Here is a 21,751-nt window from a genome sequence, read left to right as displayed (position 1 = left end):
TAGGTCACATTTTCCACAGACGTTTAGACTTTGACACACAGGCTCGCTTGTCTCATTCTAGTTTCTCTATGAGCAGGGCAAGTCACATTTTATTCGCTACGACTTTGTTAGTTCCAATTCTTATCACAGTGTTGTTGGGTCTTAAATTGCTAAATAGTTTAAGCAGGTTCAACTTTACCAAAAACATTTGCAACTGCTTAATAATTTACTTATGCAACTTAGAACTTGAAATTTGTTTAAAGTTAAATAAGCTCAATTTTGAACGCAATACTTTCAACATGTTCAAAAGGTCTACAGAATACATTTTAGTACACTACTGCTCCACAGGCATTCATTTCAGATCTCCACTACTTAAAACTGGAATAAACGTATTCATACATTTGTTATAATCCTAAGTGTTTAAGACTCAGGCATAATGTATGCCAAAAGACTTCCAATTCTAAAGATCCTAAATAAAATTCTTAGAAAATAAAATCTTTTAGCAATTGGACATATTTTGAGAAAATTAGAAGTTAGTGGCATTTAATTAACAACTCCAACTTAAAAAAAAAATAAGTAATCCTAACAATTTACAAACGTTGGACTTTATAAAATTGTTTAAGTAACTGCAACCTAAACACTAATTAAAATTTTAATACTTTTGAAAATTAGGCGCCCTACTTAATTTGCTTCAAATGTTTTAGGAACACCCGAAGGGATTTTGCTTACCCATTAGCATTACATGACTATAGTAGTCGTCTAATAGGGCGCCTAATTTTTATAACAGCCTAGCACATTATCTGTGGCCAAGTACCACGGCTTCAACGATCAACCGCTCTATGAACACTAATTACTGGAGCCAGGACCAAGTCCCTTTTCAAAACATAGTCAGGCAAGTCGCCCACAGGACGGTAATTTAGGAGCATTAAGTATGCATAAGAGAGGCGAAGAATAACAGTAAGTGTTCCAACAATCATTATAGTCAAATGAAATTGCCATAAACTTCCCACTGCGGTACATATGCTTTAGATTGGCAGTGAGGTCATTTTCTAATTGAAAGACAGTACAATGTGTATTAATATCTTTATTACGGTAAAATGTGTGAGAAGTGGAACTCCCCTGCAAACCTCAAGAGCTTAAGAACAAAACATTTACAATGTTTAAACTAAAGGTAACTTTAAAAAAAAAGAAGTATTGCCAACATATTTGCTCCAGGTAACTATCAATTTCAGCTCTTTCTCAAACTTGCTCACAAATCAAAATATTGCTATTTCATGACCAGAATTCTACTTGGTAGTAATCCTTTCTACCATAATTTGTCAGCACCTGGATAATACAATGAAGATTGGCGAAAAAGTCTCAAATTTAAAACCTAAATGTTTTCTAGGAAGAACAAAAATGTGGGCATAAATTTCAAAACAGAGACCATGTAAGGAAAGTGAAGTGTTACTTATCCTGTAAGCATCTGTTTGTGGCATGTAGTGCTGTAGATCCCATGCTGTGGATATTCCTGCCATCTAGGGTTGGGCAAGGAAGTGTGCAGGTTATTTTTCTACAAATTAGTATTTCGAATCACAAGGCACTGTGACTCCTCCTTTTGCAGGTAACGAGCAGGGCCATCTGCTAATTTACCTGAGGGTGGGGATGGAATGCGAAGCAAAGTGAAGTATAGAGATATGCCCATGCAAAAGAGGGAAAAAAAGATAGCAAAGTACACTACAAACAGCCACAGGAGTCCGGGGAGGAGGGTGGGTTTATGTGAATCTATAGCACTACATGCCCGAATTCTATGACCTCAGGAGCCAGGAGCCAGATCATAAGGTTGAGGGGCCCAGGATCTTGGCCCAGGATCGTGGTGCCGGATTTCTCCATGGTTATGAGTGAATAGGCCCTGTCTGTTGGGGAGCCTCTCATGTGGACCCAGAGAGAGCTCAAGCAGAGCTGTGAACCATGGTTGGCAAGCCCATGTGGGCGCCAACAGGCTAAGCAAGAGAGATGTCAGCTGAAGCCTCCGCACCACAAATGGAAGGAGAGGGAGAGGCAAAAAAGCGTAGGCAAATATCCTAGACCAGTTCATCCATAGTGAATTGCCATGAGCTGCAGGTGTGGGAACCTGGTATCTGGTAATTTCTGCGGTTGCGACTAGGTGTATTTCAAGAAGTCCCACCTGCAAGAGTAACGGAGGAGGACTTGCGGGTGGAGTTCCCACTCGTGGACTTCTTGTCACATCATGCTGAGGAGGTTAGCCAAGTTGTTGTCCATCCTTGGAAGGTACTTGGTTAGCAAATTTATTTTGTGGCTGACAGCCCATCTCCAAATGCTCTGGGATACCTGAAAGAGTTGTGGCATGAGTGTGCATGCCTGTTTTTGAAGGTAATAATTTGCTGTCATTTTGTCTCTGCGGACAAGGACAATCCTGCCTACCAGGCGAGTTAGGAAAGACTTTAACGCTAGATAGGTGACTTCAAGTTCCAAGTAGTTTATATGGATACCCTGTTGTGTGGGCTCCCATCGGCCTGGATAGTCCGATTCTGAAGATGGCCCCCATCCCGTAAGGGAGGCAGTCCTCTGCAGAACAGATTCAAGTAGAGGCTGCACCATCACTACAGAGAGCAACAAGTGTGGTGGGCGATCAACACTAGATCATTCTAATGACCCTCCGCTTGAGACCACTGTTGCGCTAGGCAGTCCTGAAACCTACGCATGTGTAACCTGGCATGGGGTACTATGGCAATACAAGAGGCCATTATTCCTAGGAGGCAGAGGACTGTTCTGACTGTGACTTGATGTCGCTGGAAAAGAGGGAGTAGTGTTTGAAAAGAATGAACCCGAGCACCGTTTGGATAGGCGTTGTCTACATCCGTGTCTAGAATGGCAATCACGTAGGGCTGCATTTGGAGGGGTTGGAGGTGGGATTTTGTGGCATTGATGGTAAACCCTAACCTGTGGGAGAGCCTGTTGGGAGGTTCCAAACTAGGCATGCAGCCTTATTTTACGCCACCTGTAGTTTGGACAGGATGGTATCATTCACTGCCATAATTAAAGCATTGCTATAGTCAAGACGGCTGATTACCAGAGCCTGGACCAACATTTTCCTAGCCGATGATGGAAGCCAGGGAAACACCTTCCTTAATAGCAGCATGCTAGCAAAGCATATCCCTCTTCTAGTGGCTTTTCATAGACAACTCCTGATCTATTTTAATATCCAGATTTTTTGCAGATTGACTTGAGCAGGCGGCTAACCCCAATTCAGGAGGCCACCAGTCAGGGGACCAGAGGTGTTGAGCTTTGCCGAACAGTAGAATTTCAGTTGTCTCGCTGTTCAACTGAAGACAGTTCTTTGACATCCAGGCCACAATATTCCTCATACAAAATTGAAACTGGCGCTTAGCACCATCAATGTCCTGTACCAGGGAGATGATCAACTGGGTATTTTGGGAATAAGCATCCTTCAGGTCGAGGGTGGTCATGAAGTTGCCCTGCTGGTGAAACGGAATACCATCCTGGGGAGTGGCCATACGAATGTGCTTCGACAGGATGTATTCATTTAGTGATCTGAGGTCCAGAATAGGTCTGAGGGACCCATCCTTTTGGGTTATTAAGAAGGGGCAATAGTCTATAGCCCCTTTGATAATGAGTGTTTGGACCTCTTCTTTGAGAAGTTGTAGGTGTTCTGTAGAGTGTGTTTGCGAGGTGGAACGCTGGGAGATGTGGATGTGAGCTCAGGGCTATAACCATGTTGGATAATATCCAATGCCCATCAAGGGAATGTTCAGCAGGTGCTGTTGAACTTTCGGTTTGAAGCCGGAGCCAGGTGTGTCTACGCAACGGGACGCTAGAATTGACTCCTCTGGTAACACTGTCTGCAGCATCTAGGGCACTGAAATGGTAGTGTTAGATATCTGTTTACCCTCTGAGACTATCTCATGTCCCCTCTTCCTGTGTTTCTCTGGGAGGTACTGGCGGAGCTTCTCCATTTCTTCCCAGTGGGCAAGGTCATAGCGCAAGAGAAGGTTGATGGAAATGGCAATGTGCCACTGGTTGGCAGATTGTGCAGCTACCCTTTTGCCTGCAGCATCTATGCACTTGTTCTCTTTTTCCGGGGGTGGGTCATCCCCACTGGCCTGGGAATTGGCCCATTGACAAGCATTAGAGACCACAAGTGAGTCGGGCGATAGCTGGCTGTGAATATAAAAAGGGTATGTAGGGGAAGCTTTATATTTTTTTTATCTACTTTGGGCGTTATGACACGGGAGCAGACGGAGTATTTAAAGATGTCTGGCACGTGTCTCAACATGTCCTTAAGCATGGGAAGGTATTGAGTAGAGTTGTGAGTGGAGAAGAGGGTTTCAAAGAGGAATTCATCCTCTAAGGGCTCGGTATGAAGGTCCACATAGTGGAATAGGGTCGCACAACCAACCAGCTCCTGGGTAGATATAGAATCGTCCAGAGGAGAGGGAATGGCTGCGCACAGGACAGGATCTGTGTCCCCAGAAGGGTCTTTATAGTACGTGTCCCACAGGTCATCCTGTGGAGGAATGTCATATGTATCATCCCCTCCCTCATGCCTGCCAGTGTCGGAGTTAGGAGACCCTGGGGTGTGACAATGGGTGGTCCATTAGAGAAGCAGGTGGGGAAGGTGAAACTGAGGAACAGGGTGAGGGGATGCTTAAGAGTGGGGTAAACGGCTGGCCGCCTTATCCTCAGCCTTTGTGCTGCTTTGCTGGAACCGGAACGTCCAAAGCTTCTTAATAGGACAGGTGACACTTGGGAGCTGGAGCAGTAGTAGACCCCGGAGAGAGGGCAAAGATCCGGGCAGAACAGGGACGAATGATCAGATGTTTCTACCTTGCATAGATCTCCTCTTTCAGCTTGGGGAGGATCGATTCAACAGTGCGGGCGTCATAAGGACTGGTCGATGCTAAAGGTCTCTTCTCTGAGGGGGCTTTTGGTTTCAGCGCAGAGTCTCTGCAGCAGATGTAGTCGGCGCAGGTGGTCAGCTCAGAGCCGGAAGCCAACAGCGGCTTTGAGAGTTTCTTCGGCACGAAGGCAGAGCTGGGCGGAGCGCCCGAAGTAGCTGTCAATAGCGACTATAGCCCGAAGGCAGTTACGGTCTGAAAGCCTGAGTGGCTGTGTACCCTTTGGTGGCGGGCTGCTCGACTTGAGAGTGGTGTCTACGGGGAAGGGGTGCCGTACTCAGATTTCCAGCTCCGAGCCGCACCAGGAGAACGTTTCTTCATTTGCAGCTGATGGTAGTGGAAGATTTTCCCCCTTGAAATTCTTGGGACCGAAGAGGCCTGGGTTGTCACCGCCACTCCTACATGACATCGAGTTGGCGAGCTCAACAATCACAGAGTCGTCATGGAAAATAACGAGTGGCAAGCATCGCAGGTAGCCTTGTTATACTCAGGCTAGAGGCACAAATTACAGACTTGCGCCTTGAAGATATTATGCATGGCAACAAGGACAGTTTTTGAATGGTGTCCATTCCATCACCTCTGATGCATGGTGGAGAGGCCAGGCCAAGACAGAGGGAGGCCCCAAAGGACAAGCCCATGTGGGGTCTTGGTCAATCCGAAACCCTGCTCGAGCAAAGTAGCAACTGTCAACTCGAGACGAAGAGTAAGAGAGGCGCGATCAAAGAATAATAGCGACTAAGGGGAAGAATCGGTTCAGCCCACAACAGTGTTGACCCAGTGCACTGAAGCACACGTCAGAACCAGACGGTGGAAAGAAAACAATCTAACAACAGAGCAAAAGACCATGCGTATTACCAGCAAGAGGTGGAGTCACACAGCCTCATGACTTGAAAGACTTCTTTGCAGAAAAACAACGTGTACACATTTGGGCCAAAACTAGATGGCAGGAGTATGCACAGCATGTGCATCTACAGCCACATACGCCTCGAACAACAAATTATCTTAGGTCCCAACCAACACAAAACATCACAGAATACAAAGCCCACAAAATTACATAATTAATGAAAACTGAAGATGCCAATCATTAATTAAATCCAATACTTTTGTAAGGTTACCCGTTACTGCTGTTAAATTTATACTACTATAAAAAACAATGATGGATGATCCCTAATACTGGGCCATAAATTAATGCACCTTAAAACATGGTTGTGCTGGTATGTACTTTTGCTTTGGAAAATATGTTCTTGCTGGATAACAATATGAACATTTACCTTTTTACAATGACTCAGATATCAAATGTTTACTGTTCTTTTAAGCAATGATTTTGTTTATTCTTATTTGTGTTTATCCGGATGATCAACTAACGAGTTGGAAATGCACAGCGGAAAAACAAGAATCACAAATTGCGATGAATGCATCATTTATAAACCGTCTAAAACAAATGTATGAAAATGGCAAACATGTTTTTTTAATTAACAGGATACAAATAAAGAAAATCAATAAAATACATCTTACATTTAATTTATGTTTAAGATGTTAATTGGAAGGGGTGAAGACCTAAACACAGTACGCAATGGACATAAGGCACTCTGCCTCAATGACATTAATGTACAACTGAATCTCATATTGATTTGTTTCTAGATTACTCTAGAACACAAAGCTTGGTTTTCTCAATCTCCTGGCAGCAAAGAGTCAATCAATGTGTCAACCCGAGATTGAAAAACAGGAAGACGGCAACTGAGCAATACTGGAATGAGATAAGCTTCATATAATGATCAATCCCATGTCACAATATAGGGAAAATCAGTGGAACCCAAACACTCTTTCATTCAACCCACCATCAATAACTCTTTATTCGGCCTATAAAGGCACATAAACACACAGAAGTCAGGTCTACAGCTGTACATACAGACGTAGCCAAACACTCTTTCATTAACCCGTTGAGTGCTGATGACGGAGCCGCTCCGTCATCAGCTACGGGTGACCTGTGCTGATGACGGAGCGGTTCCGTCATGGCCCGCTCGGCACGCCTGCGCGGCGCGAATTTCGCGCCTGCGCTGACGTTCTATTGAGCGGGGCGGGCCATGACGGAACCGCTCCGTCACAAGCACAGGTCAACCGACGCTGGTGACGGAGCGGTTCCGCCACTAGCTTGCGGCCGCCCCACCCCCTTAGCACTGCGGCGGAATAGCCGCCGCAGTGAAGGGGTTAAGGAATACCACACTCAAAAACACTAGGAAACAAAGGAAACATTTTTAAGATTTCTTTTTAAAATCAAAACCTACCCTGGTGTACGATTTTATAGAAATGCCACCATCATTCTTCTATTTATATAAATGAAACAAATTTTAGCATAAAAGAGAAAAGAAGGCCTAGTTTGAGTTTCAAACATGTTTGCACCTACATATCTGTTTGAACAATAAGGCTTATGGTAAATATAACATCAAAGCCTGCTGTTCTCGCCGGGAGAGCCCAAAGGAGCTGATAATCACAGAAAGTGAAGGCTGAATGCTCGGAAGCCTTCAGATTCATATGTATGCATGCAATATTTTAGAAGTCTAAAATGCTGAAACTGGTAGTTAAACTAAGCAACTATTTTACCAATATGTTTTTAAAGCTCCCTTTTTATTAAAAAAAGGTGCTGCCGTTTTTTGTCTCTTAAGTAATGGAGGTTTTAGAGGGAGCTTTGCTGGGAAAGTCATTGATACATATTGTGCTATTATCCCTTTTTATTTTTAACACAAACTTAATTGGTTTTTTTCAGGTGTATTTTTACAACCTTATAGCATTTCTTCAAGCCAGATGGATCTCATGAGTGTGAGATTCATATTACATATGTAGCAACTTGTGAGGTGGGCCTTATCGATTCATGGTCCCAATCTATCCTTGTGCCCATATTTAAGAAGGGGGATCGCCAATTACCATCCTGCTACCGGCCTATTTCGCTGCTGGAATCCCTGGGGAAAGTGGCCGGTCGCATTATTTTAGAACGTTTACAGCAGTGGGCTTCAGATAACAAGGTTCTGTCCGTCCTCCAGTTTGGCTTCCGTGAGGGACTGGGCACAATAGAGCAAGCCCTTAATTTATCCCTATTAATTGACAAATATGTCAAGGCGAAGGGGGGGCCATTTACATGGCATACGTGGATCTCTCGGCAGCTTTTGACTGCGTCATCCACAATAAGTTGTGGACCAGCCTAGCTGACATGGGAGTGGATAAGTCCCTGTTAACATTCTTGCGAGAACTGTATTCGAATGCCACAGCTAGAGTTAGATTTGGAGTTGGGGGTGAATTAACAAAGTCATTTAGAGTAGAGCTTGGCGTAAGGCAGGGCTGTGTCCTAGCCCCGTTTTTATTTAATCTTTATACCAATGGCCTGGAAAAAGCAAACGTTGCGGGTTCTAAGGACCTCCCCACTATAAATAAGCGCCTATACCCATCCTACTCTATGCGGACGACACTGTCATATTAGCGCGTACCCCCCTAGAGCTTCAGCGTGCCCTTGTAAAGTATCACGACTTCATGGCTAACCTGGACCTAAAGTTAAACATCAAAAAGACGTTTGTTATGTCCGCAGGCCCAAGGTTGAAGAACATCAACCCCATTTACAGTGAAAATCAAAAACTAGACTTCACAGCCACATATCCCTATTTGGGAGTAGTATTTGACAACAAATGCACTTGGAAGCCTACCATCGAATCAAGGAAGCTTACTTTTAAAAGGACAACAGCAGCCTTGGTTAACTTTGCCAATAAACTAGGCAGGCGCCCCCCGGTCGAACTTCTTGAAATTTACAAGGCCAAATGTATTTCAAGCGCAATACATGGTGCCGGTATCTGGGGCTTTACCAAGCTTGAGGAGGTCCAAAAGGGTGGAAAATAACGTTTTTAAATTTATCTTGGCTGTCCCAAAGGGAACTTCCAACTATGCTTGCCACATGGAGTTGGGTTTGACTTTCATAACAGATCTGATATTGATCCAACCCCTTCTTCTCTGGCACCGCATATGGTCCACCAGTGAAACCTCTCTCTGTAGGGAGCTCATTGAGGACTGTATTTCCCTAGATAAGAGCCACCACATCACCAGGTTAGAATATGTCAGGAAATTCCTCTGCGACCTTGGTATGCAACAATATTTCAACTCGCCCTCTACAACTGCAGTAATACCAAGGAAACGGTTTAAAAAAGGCGTGTCTGACTCATCTAGAATTTTTACGATTATCCAGTGAGGTTTCTAAATCTACTGTACAACACTCACTGCAGATTCAGACAACAATGACGGTCCAGCCTTACTTAATCTTCGAGCTTTCAGGATATGAAAGACTTTTGCTAACAAGGTTAAGACTTAACATTTTTCACCACTTAGTCACCTTCCCTAAGATTAATAACTGGGAAAAAGACCCTTAACATGCCCCTGCGATGATTGCTCCCCCCAAACTACGATCCACACGTTACTTTTTTGTAAGTTTTACCAGGATCTGAGGAAACAGTGGCTCACTCCTATTTTAAAAATAATGGGCTTACGCAGGTGTCGTCCAGCATTCCTTGCGCTTCAATTTCTAGAAGTTGAACCTTTTGCTAAATCAGTAGTAAACTTCTTGAAATTGACTATTAAGCACAGGCAGAATTTAGAGCAACAGTGACTTGTATCTTGTGTATCTGTAAAATAGATCAGTTTTATTTTTATTTTAGACCCTGCTGTATTTATTCATCAATTCATGACGCATAGTTTGTCACTTTTCTTAACCTGTAAGCTTTTTACCTCGATTGTATTGGTTCATTCCGTGTCTACGCATTAGCAGCTTATTCTCTTATGGTCGTAGCTTCCATATAAAGAGTAAAAAGTGTTTATTTATGGGATGAACGGAACCTTGGGAAACTGTCATACTGTTGATATTGTACCATTTTTTAATCCAACTGTTTTTAAGTGTAATATATATTGTGCTTTTATGGATATTCTACGTACAACCGAATAAAGCTTAAATACTACTACTACATATGTAGCACGACACGGAAACCTTTACATAAGATATTCAAGTAACATTGCACATAATCCTAATAGTCAAACAAGAATAAAGTCATGTGCCGTTTCCTTATAATCATACATTATAAATGTTGTGAATTAGGCAAATATTGTTTAAGAACCCAATGTAACCCACCTACCCTATACCACCCCTGAAAACCCAACCCAACCCAACACAAAAATTAAACAAAAACAACCAAGCCAATTGCTGCAGTGTAGTGACTACCTTTTATCCCGGTAAAGGTATCAGGTGGTAAAGATAACAGATTGTGATAGAGAATAAGGGGATGGAGGGAGACAATAATAATGGAAGGCGCCAAAGGGGAAAGGAGGGGAGAGCTGGCCATCCATTCAGAGGACATCTACCAGCAACTCAGGCGTTGTATGAAAGGGGATCTATTATCCGCTCCGCTATTAGTTTGTGGGGGTTGTGAGTCCAATGAGACTTTGTGGTATTATACCATTATCAACTTGCGAGTGGTCTACCACCTGGAGGAGTGACATGGAACTGCTTATACAGCAAGTATTACAGAGCTTTGATTGTGCCCATCATATGCTCCACATCCCCCTCCCTTGCACCTATGCACAACCTTGTAAGTTCCATTCATTAAAAAAAAAAAGTGGAGTTAATCAGTGTGCCTTTTCTGACCAACGACTGAGGAACTGGTGGGATGACAGTGATGACAGGAAAGGAGTAGTTTTTGTCCTGTAACTCCAGTTCTGTAGTAGGGGTATCTCTGTTATAGTCATAATCTAGTGAATAGTCCCGCCCATGTGCGTGGACCCCGGCAATCAAAAATAATCTCTTAAGTTGTCAAAATAATGCAGAAACTGCAAAGACACTTAAGAGAGAATTTAAAGACAAATAATGCAGCCTATATCCACAGGCTACACTGTCGAGTACTTCAACTAGAAATTCCACCAAAAATCACCACACACAGCACAGCCTGCTAGTTTCTACCATAGAGAAACTTGCCTCCCCCAGTCAAAGACTCAGGAATGATAGAGAGGAAGGTAGGGACAGACAAGCCCCATAGGCTGCCATTATGTGGCTTAAATAGGATACTGTGCCTTTAAGAGAACTTTCCAGAACTTCTCCCAGTATCCCAGAATGCATAGCAGGTCCCTCTACTTTCAGTTCTTTTTGAAGGCGAAGCACGCCAGACCTGTAGCATTCCTTACATGAATATCTTTCTCCACCGGGGAGGAGGGCGGGCGCTTATGACTATAACAGAGATACCCCTACTACAGAACTGGAGTTACAGGACAGAAACTACTCCTTCTGTAGTAGGGGATCTCTGTGTATAGTCATAATCTAGTGAATAGAATGGCAAGCCCATCCCCACACCAAAGCGGCGGTGGAGTATAAAGACATAACGCCACTACTGTGCGAACAAATTCCGCAGCGAAGCCTGCCCAACCTGAGCGTCTGCCCTGGCGTCAGTGTCCAGGCAGTAATGCTTAGCAAAGGTATGAACCGACTTCCAAGTGGCTGCCTTGCAGATTTCAGCAATCGGCACGTTACGGAGCAGAGCCGTCGTGGCCGCTTTGCCCCTGGTGGAATGAGCCTTAGGCTTACCTCCTAAGGTCTTATTAGCCTTTTGGTAACACAATTGTATGCAGGACACAATCCACCTAGAGATGGACTGCTTCGAGGTCGCAAGACCCGTCCTGACCGACCCATAATTGATGAACAACTGGTCAGACCTACGAATATCCTTGGTTTTATCCAGATAAAATTTCAACACCCTCCTAACATCCAGGGAATGGAGAGACCTCTCCGCTGGGGATGAAGGGTTCTGAAAAAACGTAGGCAAAGTTATAGTCTGGTTGACATGAAAATCAGAAATAACCTTGGGAAGAAATTTAGGGTGAGTACGCATAACAACCTTAGCAGCATGAAATACAGTATAAGGTTCATTACAACACAACGCCTGAATTTCACTCACCCTGCGGGCCGATGTAATGGCCACGAGGAACGCCGCCTTCCAGGACAGGTGCTGCAACGAAGCCTTATGAATAGGTTCAAAAGGCTCTTTCATCAATCTGGACAGCACCACATTCAATTCCCATGAAGGCGAGGGAAGCCTGACAGGAGGGAATACTTTCTTCAAACCTTCCAGAAAATCTTTGATCACAGGGATCTGGAAAAAGGAAGTCTGTGAAGGGCATTTCCTGTAGGCAGTCAATGCAGCCAGATGTACCTTAATGGAATGTACATTAAGGCCAGACTGCGCCAAATGTAAAAGGTAAGGAAGGATGACATCTTCCTTGCAGGTCGTAGGATCATGGTTCTTAGACTGGCACCAGATACAAAACCTCTTCCACTTGTAAGCATATGAAGTCCGAGTGGAAGGCCTCTTAGACTCCTTCAGTATGTCCATGCAGTCATCGGGCAGATTCAGATGGCCATATTGCACTATCTCAGGAGCCATGCCGCCAAACTCAAAGACGAGAGGTTGGGGTGTAACATCCGTCCCCCGAACTTCGTGAGAAGGTCCGGCCTGCACGGCAACCGAATGTGAGGAAGGAGAGACCGATGAAGAAGGTCCGTGAACCACCACTGCCTGGGCCACTCCGGGGCGATGAGTATCATCCGAGCCCTGGACCGGGCCAGCTTGATGAGTACCGCCGGAATCAGGGGAATGGGAGGAAAGGCGTACAGAAAGCTGTTCGTCCAGTTGATCCACAACGCATTCCCCAGCGTCCCCTGCTGGAAGTACCTGGAGGCGAAGTCTCTGCACTTGCTGTTTTCGGCGGTGGCGAACAAATCTACGTCTGGAGTTCCCCACCTTGCGAAGACTTCTCCGAGTACTTCGTCGTTTATGACCCATTCGTGGTTTTCCTGGAGCAGTCTGCTCAGTGCGTCTGCCTGAACATTCTGCACACCTGGTAAATGGGTGGCCGTTATCGTCAGTCCTCTGGCCAGGAGCCAGTGCCAGATCGCCTGCGCCTCCTGTGACAGAGTGCGCGATCTCGACCCCCCCCGCTTGTTGAGGTAATACATCGTGGTGGTATTGTCCGTCTGTACAAGCAGCGAGTTGGTCCGGAAGGACGGAAGAAAGGCCTTCAGCGCCAAGTGAACAGCCCTGAGTTCCAGGAAATTGATGTGATACGTGGCCTCCATCGGTGACCACGTGCCTTGAATCATCTGTAGAGTCCCGGAGTGCGCTCCCCATCCCAGAAGAAACGTATCCGTCACGACAGTCTGCGTGGGAATGTCCTTGTGAAAGGGAACCCCTCTGAGGAGATTCTCCGCCGAACACCACCACTTCAGAGACTGAAGAGCATGCAGCGACAGTCGAATCTTGTCGTCCCAAGATCCTTTCCTCTGATCCCACTGGTCCTCCAAGCACTCCTGCAACGGTCTCATGTGCAGCTGTGCGTGTGGCGTCAGGAAGATACAAGAGGCCATCGATCCCAGTAGAGAAGACACCGTCCTCACTGTTGTAGATGGAGTCGTCATAAGAGCCTGAGCCTTCCGAAGGAGTGATAATCGTCGCTCTTCCGAAGGAGACACGCTTGCTGACAGCGTATTGATGGAGGCTCCCAAGTACTGTATGCATTGGACCGGAGTCGGGACAGACTTGGCCATGTTGATGTGCAGCCCCAGCTTGTTCAGGAGAACGCACGTCTTCTGGAAGTGTGCTCGCGCTTCCGAGAAGGAGGATGCCTTGATCAACCAATCGTCCAAGTAAGGGTAGACGAACACCTTGTTCTTCCTCAGGTGTGCTGCTACCACCGCCATGCACTTCGAGAACGTTCTCGGCGCAGACTTCAGTCCGAATGGGAGTACTGTGTATTGATAGTGATTGGTGCCGACTTGGAACTGCAGGAACTTCCTGTGTTTGTGTGCAATGGGCACATGGAAGTAAGCATCCTGTAGGTCTATAGCGCAAAGCCAGTCTCCCTGTTGCAACTGAGGATAAATCTGATGCAACGACAGCATGCAGAACTTTTCTCTGCGAATCCATTTGTTTGCTTGTCGCAAATCCAGAATGGGCCTGAACTCGTTCTTGTCCTTCTTGCGAACCAGAAAGAACCGGGAGTACAGACCTCTTCCTCTCTGAGACAGAGGTACATCTTCTATCGCCCTTTTCCGTAACAGGACATCCGCTTCCGCCTGAAGCTCGCGCAGCTGAAACTGCGAGCTGACCGGGGGGATAGCCGGAGGAGGGCTGGTGAACCGAAGACTGTATCCATTGCAAACAATATTCAGCACCCACTTGTCCTGAGTAATTTTTCTCCACTCTGCCAGAAAAAGTTGTATGCTTCCCCCTACTGGAGTGGGTAACGGATCCGGGGGAAGTAAGTTCCTAGGGCCTAGACCCCGCCTGGCCCTTGGGCGCCGGAGCCGACTGCTGGCCTCCCCTGCCCTTCTGCCGCTTCTGGAACGGCTTACGGAACGGCTGCTGCTGGTGCGAGTGCCCCGAAGCTTGTCCTCGTCCTCGTCCTCGGCCTTGTCCGCCGAACCGCCGTTGGAAGGGGCGGTACTGCTTCTTGGTCTCTTTGGGCTTCTCCAGGCCCACAGCCGTCAGCGTTTCGGCCTCTGCCTTCATGCGGGCCATTTCATCATCCGCATGCTTCCCGAAGAGGGTCTCACCGGAGAACGGCAGATTGGCCACCCTCTGCTATGCGTCCGGTTTCAGGGACGTAAGCCGGAGCCATGCGTGGCGCTGTTGGTTGATCCCGTGGCAAAATCCGTGAGCCGCCAACAGGGAAGAGTCCGCAGCCGCGCTGATTATCTGGTTGGCCACCAGCATCCCCTCACTCAGGACTTCCATGAAGTCTTCACGCCGCTCCCGGGGCAAATGCTCCGCAAAGCGCTCAAGGGAGTCCCAGAGGGCGCGGTCGTAGCGTCCCAACAAAGCCGTGGCACTCGCCGCTTTCATGGAGGTAGCGGAAGTTCCACAGACTTTTCTCCCCGCCGAGTCCATCCACCTTGATTCCTTGTCCGGGGGAACCGTGGAGGCCGGAGTGGTGGCATGCTGCTTGCGGGCCGCCGTGACGATGACGGAGTCAGGCGGAGTCTCCGCTCTCAAAAAGGCCGGATCCGAGTCGGGAGCCCGGTACTTCTTTAGTAATCTTGACGGAGCCGCCCTCGTCACCGCCGGGGTGAGAAACAGAGCCATAGCCGGTTCTTCCAGGCCCGGTACCAGGGGCAGGAGAGGACGAGACAGATGCTTCTGATGTAGAGTCTCGAAAATGACCGACGTCTTTGGCGTAGGCACTGTCAGGGATATGCCTAGCTTTGCCGCGCCCCTCAACAGGACGTCCTGAAAAGCAACCAGGTCATCTATCGGGGACACTCTGGTGTCCGGTGACCCCGATAGGGTAGGTGAATAATCCCTGGTCCCAGAGGACCTTGTGTGTGAGCGAGATTTGCGCCTTCTATGGCGGTGCCTCGATCTCGTGGATGATCTGTGCCGCGATCTCTCCTTCCGCCCAGAGCGAGAGCGAGACCTGCCAGCTCGTGGGCGCTCCTTTGGACGTGGAGGGGTCTTCCGTGGTTCCTCACGGGGTTTCTTCGGCTCCTCCCGGGGTTTTGGTTTCGGCGTCCCCTTAGGAGGAGCAGGCAGGGACGGCAGGGAAGTGGACCTCGCGGAGGAACCTTCGGCTGCGGTGTGGGCCCATGCGGAGGGACCGGAGGTGGAGGAGGATCTCCTGAAGGCAGTGGTGGTTTGGGCGGAGGGTCCTCCTTAGGCACGGGGGGAGGAGTCGGAGTCCTGGGCCGAGACGGAGTGTACACTTCCGAGTACACCGAGCCTAGTGACCCCTTAGGCGAGGGGTGCGGAGAGCCATCCCCATCAGCAGGCGACCTCTTCCTCTTGCGTCCTCCACTGGAAGCAGCGTGACTCCTGGGACTAGAGTCCCTTTTTCGCCGTTTTGGAGAGGGTGACCTACTCCTCGACGCTGACCGCTGTCTGCTGGACGCAGAACGACGCTTCTCCGGCGTCGAATGACGTCTCCTGGACTCCGGCGTCGAACGCCGTCTCCTCGGCGTCGACCCTCTTCTCCTCGGCGTCGAACGCCGACTCCTCGACGTCGACCTCCTCTTCCGTGACTTCTCACGTCGCCCTCTCGACGTCGGGCGGTCCGCCCTCGACGACGAACGCCGCCGCCGTCTTGATGTTCCCGACGTCGAGGAGCCCCTCGACGTCGATCGGCGGTGTCGCCTCGACGGCGATCGACGGTGTCGCCTCGACGGCGATCGACGGTGTCGCCTCGACGACGACTGACGGTGTCGCCTCGACGGCGAGCGTCGGCGCCGCTTCGACGGCGAGCGTCGATACATGTCACTGTGCCGTCGGCGTCGGTAGGAAGACCTCGACGTCGACGAAGACGATGACGTCGACGGCGGCTTCGACGTCGGCTTCTCCTTCGCCGTCGAGCCGTCACGCCGTCTCGACCCGGAGCCCCGGGGAGAAGGGGAGCACGCCGTCGTCATCCCTCTCGACGTCGTCGTCGATGCCATCGACGTCGACGGAGAATGGGACCGTTTGCTGGACTTCCTGCCCCCGGGGAGCCCCCCAGGGGCCTCAGCAGAGGCAGAGGGAACCTTCCCAGGTTGCCCAGACCCACCTGCAGCCCGCAGACGCCTATCCTCCAGGCCAGCCAGCCTGATCTTCAATCTGTCCCTCAAGGTCCGAGCAGAAAGCTGCTGGCAGATTACACAATCCTCAGGGACATGATCTTCCGGAAGGCACACGATGCAGACCTCATGGGGATCACTCTTGGCCTTCTTCCTCTCACATGCTGGGCACTTCACAAAAAGGCCAGGCATTTCGGAGCCCCAAAACACCTAAAAACAGCAAGAAAGGGAGAGGAGAGCACCAAGAAATAAACTGCAACACTTTTAAAATTCAAAAGTGCAAAAACAATTCCAATAAACCCTTGAAAAAGGGAGAGCTCAATGCCAGGGTCCTGTAAGCAGGAGCCGGAAAAAAGAACTGAAAGTAGAGGGACCTGCTATGCATTCTGGGATACTGGGAGAAGTTCTGGAAAGTTCTCTTAAAGGCACAGTATCCTATCTAAGCCACATAATGGCAGCCTATGGGGCTTGTCTGTCCCTACCTTCCTCTCTATCATTCCTGAGTCTTTGACTGGGGGAGGCAAGTTTCTCTATGGTAGAAACTAGCAGGCTGTGCTGTGTGTGGTGATTTTTGGTGGAATTTCTAGTTGAAGTACTGGACAGTGTAGCCTGTGGATATAGGCTGCATTATTTGTCTTTAAATTCTCTCTTAAGTGTCTTTGCAGTTTCTGCATTATTTTGGCAACTTAAGAGATTATTTTTGATTGCCGGGGTCCACGCACATGGGCGGGACTATTCACTAGATTATGACTATACACAGAGATCCCCTATTACAGAATAGCCATAAACTGGCTTTTCGGAGCTTGTGAGTGGTGCTAGTTCGGGCAATTCTCCATGAAGCACTTAGCGCTGGGAAACCCTGTTAAGAGTAGCTATGCGCTCTACAAATCTCTAATAATAATAACAACAACAACGGGAGTCGGGACATTTTATTTACTTGAAATTATAGTTCTGCATCATAGCAATCTTCATAGAAGTAACGAACGTAGCACATTACCACCAGCGTGTGGGGTTCCCATAACACTGCAAATCCATATAATAGAATGTACATATAAAAGAGGTGAGATCTAGCATTTTCTTATGGGGTTGCACCCTTAATAGCCTACATGAGCTAATTTTCCTGCGAACTCCCAATTGTATACACAAGACAGCATTGCAAGAGCCTATCTCTATGCAGCTGCCAACATCAATCCAAAGAGCTAAAGTGTAAAGCTGATCAAGGAAAACAAGTAGCCTGTCAGAAAGCAAAAAAAAAAGCTGAAAATGTGTTGAAGCCAGCAGCATCCACATCCCAGTGTGCATTGTACTGGCAGTTGTCTGACAGTCTCCTTTCTTGGTGAGGAACGTATACAAATGTAACAATGACAAACTCCTTGCCTTTGAAAAGTAGAGACAACAGTAGGAAAGGCGGTTCATGAATTTCAATAAAAGTTCCTGAGATGCAGAACGAGGCTTGCAAGTAAATACCATTTCCTTCGTTTTCATAGGATCCTAATGAGCAGTTACAACAGCAGAACAGAATAGCAAGCTAATTTACAAAACGACCCGAGGTCTCTTCATTTAAATGGCAACAGAATGGAAATTCTTAAACTACCAATACAAGACACCTCAAACAAAGAGTTTTTGACAGCAGATTGAAAACGTTTTTGGACATCCTGAAGCCTGAACCAATGAAGTAAATTAACATAGCTAAACTTTCATGTAGCAGCTCTACAAATATCTATCCATCGAATGACCTCTGGGTTTGCCACATAGAGAGGTTTGTTGGCAAATACGTAACAGACAAAATGAAAGAAACTATTCACTTTGAGATAGATGGTTTGGAATTAGCTAGTACAGTACAACGTGGACCTTGTCTCACAAGACGTTGGTTAGATTTCCTCAGCTCTTATTCGGTCTGTGGATAATTTCGGGACTTGCATCTAGAAATAAGTAATGAGGTCTCTGCTGGAGGGGGTTACTGAAGGAAAACCAGCAAGGAGAAGGATTCATTTTCAAGAAAATCTAAAATAACCTTAAGTTAAAAAAATGTCATGCCTCATTACCGCTCTGTTGAAGTGGAAAACAATGCATGGCTTTATAGTTGAAAGAACTTGTAAAACACTGACCCCATATATTAATGTAATCGTCAAGGATGGCTGAAGATAAAGAGGTGCCCTGGTAAGATCTATGCATTATGTCCCCTAAATATATGTGGGTCACATCCCAATCATAGATGTGCGCAAAGAAAAAACATAATAAAAAAATAACTTTAAAGCAAATAAATACTACAAGAGACATTAAACTATTACTCTCTAAGATAGAGGTGCCACAAATGAAAGGGATTAAAAGTTCTGGTGCTGCTACTGGTAACGGCCACTAGAGATGCTGCAATGCTGGCTTATGTACAAACTGAAACGGAGGAGCCATCAATTCAGAAAGGACCAGATTGACTTACCATGGAGGAGAATGCAGTCTTCAAGGAATGTATGTTCTTTAACCTTCCCAGGAATTCTTTGAGGACAGGGATTGTGAAAAAAGATGTTTGAAAAGGGCGTATCCTGTAAGCCATAATAGCGGTTGAATGCATCTAGTCAGAGGAGTAGCTTTGACTGAGCAAGGTGGAGATATGGTGAAAGGATAAGTTACTTACCTGTAATCCTAGTTCTCTTCCAGGGGTATCCTCATCAAAATCATAAGCACTGAATATTCCCGCCCACGTGTGGGGACCCCGGAAATAATATAAAATGATATATGGAAATCACATATCTAGCTCCACATATATGGATGGACATATATTATTTTTTCTCACACCAATGCAGCCCCAAAACTGAGGCTAAACAATGTAATTACCCATACATAGACTGTATTTGCAAGGATATAAAAAACACATTAGGTCAAATAGTACTTGAACTCTGTGTTTTAATGAGCAAAACACTCATAAATCCTGAAAATGCTAATAAGGAATATGCTACTTACCTGTATGCATCTGTTCTTGGCATGTAGGGCTGCTGACATTCATATCTGTGCATAGATCGCCGCCTAGTGTTGGGTCCGGATGATTGCACATTGTTCTCCTGGAAGAGTCTTCGAAGTATCACGAGATACGTGGCTCCTCCCCTGGACTACAGTGCGCATGGGCATCCTCTCCAGCCTTAGATTGTTTTTCGCCATTGTGGCAGAGATGGAGTATGGTACAGTAAGAGATGTCCATGCAAGAAAGAAAGAATGAATGCTACAGCTGCGACAGGCACCGGGGAGGAGGGTGGGCGATATGAATGTCAGCAGCCCTACATGCCAAGAACAGATGCATACTGGTAAGTAGCATATTCCGTTCGAGGCAGGTGGGCTGCTGAATTCATATCTGTGCATAGAATGTATAGCAGTCTCTCCCTTAGCGGTGGCTACCTGTGCCAGCTGCAGCAGTCTGAAACACAGTTTTTAGAACAGCCTGTCCTACAGCAGCTTGCTGTTTGGAATGTACATCTACACAATAGTGTTTTGTGAAAGTATGTATGGTAGACCATGTGGCTGCTCTACATATTTCCTCTAGAGGAATGTTTCCAAGGAAAGCCATGGATGCCCCTAGTTTGCGTGCAGAATGCGCTCTTGGGGGAACTGTTAAAGTGTGTTTTGCCTTTAGATAACATATTTGAATGCACTTAACTATCCATCTGGCTAACCCAGATTTTGAAATGGGGTTGCCTTTGTGTTGTGGTGAAAAAGCAACAAACAACTGTTTAGTTTTCCTAAAATACTTAGTTCTATCAAAGTAGTATAGAAGAGCTCTCTTGACATCTAGTGTGTGTAGTGCCCTTTCAGGTACTGACTGTGGATTTGGAAAAAAACACTGGCAGTGCTATTGTCTGATTGATATGAAAATGGAATACCACTTTTGGCATAAATTTAGGGTTTGTTCTAAGCACTACCCTATTTGCATGTATTTGGATGAATGGCTCTTGAAGCTTGCAGCTTGCTTACTCTTCTAAGCGAAGTAATTGCTACAAGAAAAGCCACCTTCCATGTTAGAAATTGTAATTCACATGAATGCAACAGTTCAAATGATGGTCCCATTAGTCTTGTCTAAACAATGTTTAGGTTCCAGACAGGTGAAGGTGGGTGTTTTGGGGGATAATTTGTTTGAGTCCCTCCATTAATGCCTTAATTGCAGGCACTCTAAAGAGCGAAAGATGCTGCCTGTTTTGAAGATAAGCTGCAATGGCAGCTAAGTGTATTCTTATAGATGAATAAGCTAGATTGCAACGATGTAGGTGCAAAAGATAGCAAATGATATTTTGTGTTGAAGCATCTAGTGGGTTTATGTCATTGTTATTACAGTAATTGACCAAACGCTTCCACTCTGCAGCGTAGCGTGCGCTGGTAGTAGGTTTTCTTGCCTCCTTGATAATGTTCATACAGTCAGGAGGTAAGTTTAGGTACCCAAACTCTAAGACTTCAGGAGCCAAATTGCAAGGTTCAGTTGTTGCGGATCTGGGTGCTGAATGTCTCCATGGCTCTGAGTGAGAAGAGTGGGTGTTAGCCGCAGTCTTTGATGAGGCACCACGGAAAGTTCAAGAAAAATTGTGTACCATTGTTGCCTCGCCCATGTTGGAGCAACCAGGATTAGTGTCAGTGAATGCTGGCGTTGTTTGCGTGCCACTAGCGGTATTAACGGTGCTGGGGGAAAAGCGTACGCAAATTTGCCTGACCAGTTCATCCATATCGCATTGCCCTGTGACTGCGGTGTGGAAACCTGGCGGCAAAGTACTGGCATTTTGCATTTTCCCTTGTGGCGAACAGGTCTATCTCTGGTTGCCCCCACTGTTGGAAGTATGGTTGTAGCACTGTGGGATGAATCTCCCACTCGTGCATCTGTTGGCTGTGTCTGATGAGCAGATCCGCTATTTGGTTGTCCTTGCCTGGGAGGTGTTCCGCCATGAGAAAAATGTTTCTCTGAATGGCCCACTTCCACATGCTTTGGGCTAGATGTGACAGCTGTGGAGAGTGTGTTCCTCCCTGTTTCTGTATGTAGTACATTGCAGTCATGTTGTCCGTCCGGATCAACACAGTCTTGTTGCATAAATGTACTTTGAACGCTTTTATTGCCAGAACAATTGCCATTAGCTCTAGCAAGTTGATGTGCATTTTCTTTTGCTGTGTTGTCCATAGGCCCTGCACTGTGTACTGAAGGACATGGGCTCCCCATCCTATCAGGGATGTGTCAGTCGTCAATACTATTTGTGGTACAGTCTCTTGGAAC

At 46.7% G+C, this 21,751-nt stretch overlaps 1 protein-coding gene across 2 annotated transcripts in view; it reads right to left on the bottom strand.

The window, feature by feature from the left end:
- The window catches only part of KLHL18 (kelch like family member 18), a 246,589-nt gene that overhangs the window by 35,971 nt on the left and 188,867 nt on the right, over window positions 1–21,751 (bottom strand). The gene's annotated exons all lie outside the window — the stretch shown is intronic.

This window comes from Lissotriton vulgaris, chromosome 10 (genome assembly GCF_964263255.1).
Source record: "Lissotriton vulgaris chromosome 10, aLisVul1.2, whole genome shotgun sequence".
NCBI lineage: Eukaryota > Metazoa > Chordata > Amphibia > Caudata > Salamandridae > Lissotriton > Lissotriton vulgaris.
Note: the sequence above shows the minus strand (reverse complement) of the source record. Positions and strands in the feature narration are given on the sequence as shown.